The sequence below is a fragment of the Dasypus novemcinctus genome, chromosome 14 (genome assembly GCF_030445035.2).
Source record: "Dasypus novemcinctus isolate mDasNov1 chromosome 14, mDasNov1.1.hap2, whole genome shotgun sequence".
Lineage (NCBI taxonomy): Eukaryota > Metazoa > Chordata > Mammalia > Cingulata > Dasypodidae > Dasypus > Dasypus novemcinctus.
Genome location: NC_080686.1, coordinates 63,808,640 through 63,815,897, shown reverse-complemented (window position 1 = coordinate 63,815,897; position 7,258 = coordinate 63,808,640). Strand labels below are relative to the sequence as shown.

Here is a 7,258-nt window from a genome sequence, read left to right as displayed (position 1 = left end):
TCTATGTTTTTAACTTTGTGTTTAACTTTTAAAAGTGTTTAATTTTGACAGTCCGATTGTGCCAAGGAAATTAAATTTAGGGTTTGCCTGTTACAAATTGGATAACAGTGAAAGGTAACCTAAAAATAAGTCTTTAAAAGTCAATACTGTCTTGCAATTGGATTTAATGTATAAGTCACAAGTGGAATTGGTTTGACTACTAGAAATGCAGACAAACTTAGCAAAGTCATTTCTAATAAAATTCTTGTGGCTTAATAAAAGTATCCAATTTTCTTTATCTGCCCTCTCTTAAATGGATAAAGTAAAAGTAAACTTCATTGGTTGAAATTAACAGTCTATGTGGTTACAGTCACTTATAAAATGTTTGTGAAAGCATCTTCTCTACAGAAGCATTTGAACGGCTAATTCCAGGAGGCCATTTATTAAAAACCTAAATTGATACTAATGGCAAAAAGAAACTCCGTAACAGGGAAACCTGTTGGAAGCCACCTCAATCTGTATATTCAAGTGGTAGACAGGAAAGATAATCTTGATTCCCATTGAGAATCTTAGATTTTCATAAAATAACCAAGGAAGTAGTTTTTCCTGAACTGCTAAAGTAAAACACCTGTTAATTAATGTTATCATGATAAAAGTGTAGAAGTAAAAAGCAAGGTACTAAACAATATTCATTTGATCTATTACACACTGCATTGGAAGAGTTTAGAAAGTACATGAAAATTAAGAGATAAACTTAAGGATTATCAAACTCTCTTGTGCATTCAAACCAGGTCTTCAATACACTGCATTCTACCTCTCCATTTGAATTATTGGATAGGCTGGTCACTGACAATAAAGGTATCTACTACATCTCTGGTTGTGCTTCTGAAGTGGATGGAGACTATGTTGCAGTTTCAGACTTCTGCAGCAGCCAGCGATGGCTCGATATGGCCAGATGCACAATGGATATCACTGCCAGACTGGCACTGTTTCATAGTGCTGAAGGGCACTAGGCCCCAGGCCGGTGAAATACTGGAGCTTACCTTCCTAGTTTATCTCCAGGGTCAATGGTGCTGCAGTTTGCTGGCTATGTGAAGGGAATACCAAGCGGAGCAACAATTACCAGAGTACTGTGAGCAGAACTTAAACACAATTGGCGTTATGGCCTCCTCCCATGGAGAGATAACATGTATGGCATGGCAGACCTGGAGCTTAGAGCTATTAAATAGCAGCTCAAAGAGAAACTTATGCATTGGTTAGTGCATTGATTAGTATTAAGTACTGTACCTATATGCCTAATGATTATGATGATATCTTTTCTATTCTATATCATGTGAAGAGGGATATTGAATATGTTAAAGGTCCTGGTAAACTTCATTTTCGAAGTAGTTAATGAACATGCTTAACTCAGGTCTCCCTCCTAGCCCTTATTTCAGAGCCTGTCCCACTCATGCCCTGGGGAAGAACGGTAAACCCACAGCATCCTGCCAGGGCTAAGCATTTCCCACCAGAAGGGAAACAGCAAATGAGGTAACGAGGACCCACTTCAGCTTAGCCCCTTCAAGATGACCTATGGGTAACCCTTCTGCACCCAGGACCTGGAAACCAGGTTCTGATCAAAACCTGTCAGGAGAACAAGCCTTGCTCTCAATTAGTGCCAAAATGGAAGGAATCTTACTCTGTAGTTCTGATCACTCCTACAGCTAATAAGTTAAAGGAATTCCCAGCTGGGTGCACTTTCTCAAGTGAAGCCAGCTGCCCGAGGAAGTACCAACTTACCAGAAGCACCTGATGGGATGTTCGTACCAGTCATTAGACGGTTCTTCTCATCCCCCTTTTAACTGACTTAGGCATAACCACCACCATGGAAAACTGGAATTGGCAATTTATACCAAACCCCATTGTCTATTGCAGTTTCTCCCTAGAGCTAAGTAACAGCGTAAAAGAAACTGGCCATGCCTTAGAAGCTCTAAGAAAACAAATGGATGTTCTTGTTGCTGAGGTGCTGCAAAATCACAGGGCACTTAACATGCTAACAGCAGCACAGGGAGGAACATGTCTGTTCCTTAAAGAGTGATGTTGTCTTAATGTAAATCACTCTGAAATAGTCCTGAACAGCATTCAAAACCTGCAAGATAAAGCCCACTAACTTCAGGAAGATGCAGCCTTTACAGACACCTGATCTTTCCTACTCTTGTGGTCCAGTATCCTTTTAGTGGAACCATATATCTTCAAAATTCAAATTAAGTTTATTTCTTCCCGAATCAGCACCTTTTTAGCAATATGGGGATTTCATTCAGCTCCATTCATGGTGCCAGATTCATCTTCCCTCAGCTACAATGGAGTAGGAAGAGGTTTTATACCTTGTCAGGCAGGGCCTACCTCCCTAACCTGCAGGAAGTAACTACAGAAGAATGACTGTCATCCTTCAGCACTCCTTTAAGAGTAAAGGTGTAAACCTTCCAAGGGGAAGTTGAGGCAGGCTAATTTAGGGAATAAAAGGACAAATCTGGGACCTGGCAGAAAACCAAGACCATGAAACACATGGCCATGGAAGCCACTTGGAAATCCCCTGAGAGAAAGACCCCTTCACACCAGAAAGTGGCTGCAAGAACCCGTAAGAATTTTCCTCGATGTCCAGGATCAAGGAAAAGCCCAGGATATTCCCAAGGGGCCTTATCATTGGGCCCCCCCTGGGGGGGGGGGGGAAATTGGTGGGTGGGGTAATCAATCAATCAGCAAACTACTGGGACCCCTCCCTGAAATTAGCATTTGGGAGAGATAATTAATGAATTAAAAAGCCATCATAGAGATGAAATTGATCCTTTTTGGCCCTTTTCACCTCTTTTTCTCTCTCTGCCTGGACCAGCCCGCATGTATACCTGGGATCCATAATCTGTTATTTTCTCCCATTTCTCTTCTCTTATTTTCTTAATCAACTACTGGCCTAGCTAAACTGGCATGTACTTTAGTTCTTTTTTGTAAAATAGCCAAGAACCTAGAGAAAATCTGGCAACATATGGAAAGTAGTTCCAAAATTGTTAACTCATACCTTTTCAGAAAAATAAAAGAAAAACAAAACTATTGACTTGAGTTCAATGTTTACAGTTGTTTTTTTTTTTTTTTTGTCTCTATCTTGAGGGTAGATAGTCCAAATACTTTGTTCAGTGGTTACTTGGGATAGTTATGGTTGTTGTTTTAAACTCCTAAATTTTGGTGTGGTTTGTTTTGTAGTGATGGATAGTTAAAATAGCTCTGATGGGTCCGAATTCAGAGTTTGGAGGGACAGTAGAATGACTCTGCAAATTAGCACTAATTCACAGGTCCAGTGTGAAAAAGAAATCAGGCCAGACCTAAACCACATCAGGCTGTGGTGAAAGAAGTTTTCATTTGACCCGTACAGAAATAAACATTCATTATCTTAGGGACCTCTTGAATGAATCTGGGAAGAGAAGGACTGGCCTTGGGCCCAATTATGAATCAGGTGAGGTTTGTCTCGGATGTCCTGTCTCTTCCCTTTCTCAGCTCTCATCCCCGCCCCCCACCTTCTGGCTGCCCGGAACACCATGCTACAGATTCCCAGCTTTGCCCAAGTCCTCCTTCCAGTCCTCTATCAAGCTTCCCAGCCTCTCAGCTCTGAATGGCCTGTGAGCTTTTAGGAGTACAAGTTGTAGTTAAACAAAATTACAAAAAAGGGTGAGACTATTAGCTAACTAGTTAGTACCCTCCCCAGGGTACGAGTGTAATGCACTTGTTAAACTCAGGTCCTCAGGAAGGATGGAAGGGAAGATGTCTTTGGGCCAAGTCCTTCTTGTCCTGATCCCACAGGGCAGCTGCCTGCTTAACCTGAGGGCAAGAACTGTCCTGCTGGGAAGGGTGGGAGGAAATACACACAGTGTGTGCTGACTCGAAATCTATTAAAAATGTTTTATTTATCCATCGACTAGTTTTATGTATGAGTAACTACACTGGATTTATATACATGTTAGTGAACTAGTGAGCTTAGGACCCATCACTTTCCTGTAGCTCCTGATTTGGTGAATGTTCCTACTGTCCACCCATTTGAGCAATCCATGAAGCACTGTTAGCTGGAAAGAACTATTCATTAGAAACTATAACAGTACACCCCCAAACCCCACCACCACCACCACCACCAAGTGGGATGATATCGTTGACTATTTTTTGTGGTTGGACTCAGACTAAAAACTGGTACTTGGTAAAGGAGCAAGTGTCCCTGCTCCCTGAGGAACCTCTGCAGGTTTGGGGCCACAGAGAAGAGGACTCATTGATCTGCTGATCACTCTGGTGTGTGGGGCATTGTGGACATTAGTTAGCATAGCACCTGCAGCAAAGGGTGTTGGGATACCTCGGAAGCAGCTAGAAGGACTGATTACAGACCATGTAACTATTTCTCAGGTTTGCTCAGGTATTACTTAGGGGAGGAGCACCCCTGTCATTAGAACAGAGATTCCATTATAATCAAGATGAGGGCTTAGAGTCGTTAATTTGAATTTTCAGAGATGTGACCTTATTCTGTACCCCAGGCTGGCAAAGCAGGACATAACTCCTAATATAATGCCATGTCAGGTGAGATACAGTACCTGCCCATCTGAAATGTTCTCTGCAGCTAATTTCACAAGTGTCTCAGGGGCAGAGCACAGTAAGTGAACATAATGAATTTCAATATTATGGAGAGAGTCCCAGGAAGTTACATTACAAATTAATAAATCAAGACTGCATTTGGAGGGATGATTAAAGTACCTGGCTAGCTGATTTTCTGTTGCAGAGTTCATAACTTGAGGTCCAAGAATGGGTTTCCCGGGATTCATGCAAATTATATGGACCTTCTTGAGAATCATGCGTGTGCTTTTACGAGGAGAGAGCCAGTAGCTTTCTTTAGATTCTCAAGGCTGTCCTTTCCCCATGGAAGGTTAAGAATCTTGTTCTACTTAAACATTTCTGTGACTTGTGTCTCGAGAACCAGTAGGCAGCCTCCGCTTGAAGTATGCACTCCTGTGGGTTTGTTCAGATTTTGACAACACCCCCACTCCCGAATTGTGATGGGCAGTGGAGCACCACGAATGCTCAAAGTGGCCACGACTCTCTCTTGGCTCCCTCAGTAGGCGTCACTTTCCTACCCAAAACACATATTTGAATGCAAATGAGAGTGAAGGCAAAAGCTAAGGGCTTTAATTTATTTTGAAGAGTAAATTGGTCCCAAATTAATTTATTTCCAACCTACCTCACATCTGATTGAGGTGCACCTGAGAATCAACGCTCAGTGGAACAGCGAGATCTACTCTGCAGAAAGGAAAATAAGTGTGCGCTCTCCTCGCAGCCGAACTGCTCAGAAGGAGCCTGGCTCTGTGTGGCAGGTGAAATGATCCGGTTTAGAACTTCTGATGTTTCTCAAGCCACTTTAGCCAGTGTAGCCCCAGTGTTTACTGTGACAAAATTTGACAAAGCGAGAAATGTTACTTCTTTGGAAAAGAAGAAAACTGAACTATATCAAGAGTTAGGTCTTCACGTCAGAGATTTGCGGTTTCAGCATCTAATGAGCCTCGCAACAGAAAGAGTAGGATTAATCATGGGAATGGATTATTTGGAAGAGTGTCTTCTGATATTAGATTATCGTAATTTAAATTTACCTCCGGGAACTCCCCTCACAGTTGGCTGGAGAGGGCCAACTTGTCACGCACCCTCTACCTTTTGAGTTTAGAGCTCTAGACTCACGCCTGCAATACTGGACCAACAGTCTTGAGGGGAAACAGCATTTTGCAGCCCCTGATCTTTGAGGCATTGCAAGCTTTAGTGGACCCCACACATTCTTCTGTAGACAAGCAAATTGCACATCTTACTACAAAATGGCAAAAGTCTGTCAGTTTCGAAACAGATACTAAAATTTCAAAGACTTGATTTTGGAGATCTTGGAAGAGTTGCTAGAAGAACTCTGTCTGACAAAATGGGGTGACCCAGAAGGCTTTAAGAAGAGCAGAACTGGAATTGACCATGCAGAAGGGATGGAGTTGCTATTGAAAACAACTACTGTTTAGCTGAAGAGCTTTCCAGTGCAGCTCCAGAACTCAGGGTACTGATTGATGATTCACGAAGTGTTATCTTCATCAATCTGGACAGCCACCTTAATGTGGTGATGAGGTTGAATCTCCAGTTGACCACGGGAACCTTCTCTGTTTCGCTCTTTGGATTAATGGAATTTGCTTTTGGAATGAATTTGGAATCTTCTCTTGAAGAGGGTCATAGAATATTTTGGCTGATCACTGGAATTATGTGTATGGGAAGTGGCCCAATGTTTGCTTTCATTCCTTGGATGACAACTAGAAACTCCTTTGCCTTCTATCAGGACCCCTAAAAAACCCTGCAGGCAGACAGAAGGATGGAAGTGGAAAAAGCCTCAGGCAAGATGGACTTGGCTCAGGCAGGACCATCCTAACGAACCCAACTATTAGGAACACCTGGTGGGGACTGCATATTTTGTAATGGTAGTTACAAGAGACTCTTAGCATTTTCTTTTATAGAATCAAAGATTCAGTGATATTTAAATTACAATGTCTGACAGTAAAAACACATTTTGGCAGGCACAATATTAGAACTTAATTCCATGTTCAGAATTCTGAGGAAAGCAGCAAAGTGCTTGCTTTGTAAAAGGTAGAGTCTGTTTTCTGCAAACTGAAAGAACTGTTTTTATAGACATGGTATGAATCACGGAGAAATTAATTTAACACAAAACAGACTATTTTATATTTTTATTTAATTTATACAAATCAAGAAAAGTACAATTGTAATGCCAAATGAAGCCTATAAACTTGGTGAACCCACAGGTAGGATGTCAGGTAGCTGTAGGCAGGACAGGGACTCATGCTCATTTTAGTTTCCTTCCTCTCGGGTGGCTGAAAGCCAGCAGAGTATGTGCTAACCTCGAAACAAACTCTTGGAGTTTGTGCTTTGTAACTAATCATTGACATGTTCTTATTTTCTTGTATTTGCTCTTCTTTTATATATGGCAAATAAAAATAAGGAAATGGAAAAAAAAATAATAGCACTTACTTCATAAGGTTGTTATAAGGATTAAATGAATTAATATTTTGGAAAGCTCTCAGAACAGTGTCCCACATGCAGCAAATAGCCAAGAGATGGCTGTTGTTATTATCTTCACTAGCAATTTGATTCACTCTGTAGTCAAATTCTTCAGTTACTTCAGAGAGTTGATTGCTAGTACAGACCCAAATTTTGAATCCATTTAGGATTCAGTTGTAATGAT

The 7,258-nt window shown here is 41.3% G+C and overlaps 1 pseudogene; it reads left to right on the top strand.

Annotated features, from left to right (window-relative positions):
• The first annotated feature begins 3,454 nt into the window (after positions 1 to 3,454).
• On the top strand, positions 3,455 to 6,477 carry LOC101424752 (magnesium transporter MRS2 homolog, mitochondrial pseudogene; annotated as a pseudogene).
• The last annotated feature ends 781 nt before the right edge of the window (positions 6,478 to 7,258 follow it).